Below are 2,500 nucleotides of genomic sequence, written 5' to 3'. Positions count from 1 at the left end.
GAGACATTGCTCTAAACCGAACGGCATCTCTGCGCGTTTACTTGACGCACCCCCAACTTGGTCAACTGTTGGACTTTTTCGTAATCACGGCGGGACACATTGAACGAGCTCTAACGGATCTCTGCACGCATGGAACATGGTGGCGGGAATCATTGCTAGAACCGAACGGCGCCTCTGCGCGATGTACAAAGCCCAACAGGAACCTCGTATCGGCTGCCGAGCCGGAGCTTGAACAACTTGGACTTTCACCTCTAATTTATATCAACTCACCACTCCCCGAGGGATCCGCAGAATTGCTTCTGGGTCCCGTATCGTTATTTGCGATTCGTGTTTGCATTACACTACATTGAACTATTCCAACTTGTTTATCCGCATGGCGAACATTTGCTGCATAGAACATTTAAGTTCCACTTCGCTCTCCCCTACGTGGGTCTGAGCTTCGCTCTCAGGGAAAAAATATGCCACATTTGGTAGGGAGACCCGGTTTCATCACGCTTTGTGCCCTGCACCATATATACCCTCATAAATTTATTCATTGGATTAGATCCAAGGAACACCAGATCATGCACCACTACCCATAATAGCTCATCGAGCTTAGCGTGAATCCTTCGGGTTTCCCTAAGAAGTTCGATTGGTCTTGCAGAGTTTAAAGACAACGAAGCTTAGTTTCAAGCAATGGTTAATATACGCGTATTCAAAACCCTTAGCTGTTACAACTTTTTTACTAGAAACCATCACGACGAAGTCTTTGGGTCCGTAGACCCGTGATGTACTGCTCCAGGGAACGTTTTTATAGGGTGGAAGCTCAAAATCATAGGTTAAAATCATCGGCAGAGCCCACCAGACACCACTTTTGCTTCATTAGTTCGGACTATAGGCATACGACGATTTTTATCGCGGAGGGGACGTATGACCCAAACGGGGGCTTAATGACCCACTGCCACTGCAAACCATGCTCCTACGACTAAATAGAGGTAAAACTACGATTTGGTGCAATCTTCATGTTTGACCTCGTAGCAAGGTACCCTCCCTATAGTAGGCAATGAGCAAATGATCATAATCCCAGGAGGGCAAAAATGGGAACCCGAAAGGAAAGCGCTGTTGGCGCGCCTAAGCTACTGGCCCGTAGAGTAAAATGGTACCCCAACAAAGTTGTCGATTGACATTCTGATTGCACTTTTATCATCTAGGTGCGTTCCTTACACGTTTTGAGGGGTTTTAGCGAAAAACATGTTTTGAGCCACACGAGCTCTCCGGCCCGCTCGGTGCACATTTTTGAAAAAGCTAGGAGCTGCCCCTAGGTTCGGGGTGTCACAAAATATTGAAAAGTGGTCAAAAACCGCTATCCAGAATCGGATGTAGAATCATTAGACGAACTTAAAATTGTTCTACGACCAATGTCTGCGACGTTTAGTATTCAAGATATGGCCCGCCCTAGGTCTGACCTGGCATTTTCGTGAAAATTTAAAGCATGGCCATAGGGACGGGTAAAATAGCTATTTTGAAGCAAAAACCACCTCACTTTAAATGGCCATAACTTTTGAAAAACAAGAGCTAGGGTGCGTTCTCGACACGTTTTGAGGTGTTTTAGCGAAAAACATGTTTTGAGCCACACGAGCTCTCCGGCCCGTTCGGTGCACATTTTTGAAAAAGCTAGGAGCTGCCCCTAGGTTCGGGGTGTCACAAAATATTGAAAAGTGGTCAAAAACCGCTATCCAGAATCGGATGTAGAATCATTAGACGAACTTAAAATTGTTCTACGACCAATGTCTGCGACGTTTAGTATTCAAGATATGGCCCGCCCTAAGTCTGACCTGGCATTTTCGTGAAAATTTAAAGCATGGCCATAGGGACGGGTAAAATAGCTATTTTGAAGCAAAAACCACCTCACTTTAAATGGCCATAACTTTTGAAAAACAAGAGCTAGGGTGCGTTCTCGACACGTTTTGAGGTGTTTTAGCGAAAAACATGTTTTGAGCCACACGAGCTCTCCGGCCCGATCGGTGCACATTTTTGAAAAAGCTAGGAGCTGCCCCTAGGTTCGGGGTGTCACAAAATATTGAAAAGTGGTCAAAAACCGCTATCCAGAATCGGATGTAGAATCATTAGACGAACTTAAAATTGTTCTACAACCCCCAGTCCGACGCCTCGTATTCGAGATATAGCACTTTGTAGGTCTGACCGAGCAATTTTGTACTGAAATGTATGGCGGACATGTTATTCATTAAACAACATTAACTTGCATCGTGCCCTACTTCATCGGCACAGCTACTATCGACTATCTATTGTTGAAATGGATTGAGTTTGACCATTTTAGCTCTTTTCTTATGCCGTGCACCAACAGTGTGTACCGATCAGGGAAAGTACACTACGTACGCGTTCATGGATGTATATGTTGGTACAAGTTGCCGGTCGGAATAGCAGTGCACCAAAACTGTGTACCGATCAGGAAAGTACAAGACGGAGGGCGCAGCCCGAGCGTACGCGTTCATAGATGTCC

Source organism: Anopheles arabiensis (assembly GCF_016920715.1).
Source record: "Anopheles arabiensis isolate DONGOLA chromosome X unlocalized genomic scaffold, AaraD3 X_pericentromeric_contig0033, whole genome shotgun sequence".
In the NCBI taxonomy this organism is placed as follows: Eukaryota; Metazoa; Arthropoda; class Insecta; order Diptera; family Culicidae; genus Anopheles; species Anopheles arabiensis.
Note: the sequence above shows the minus strand (reverse complement) of the source record.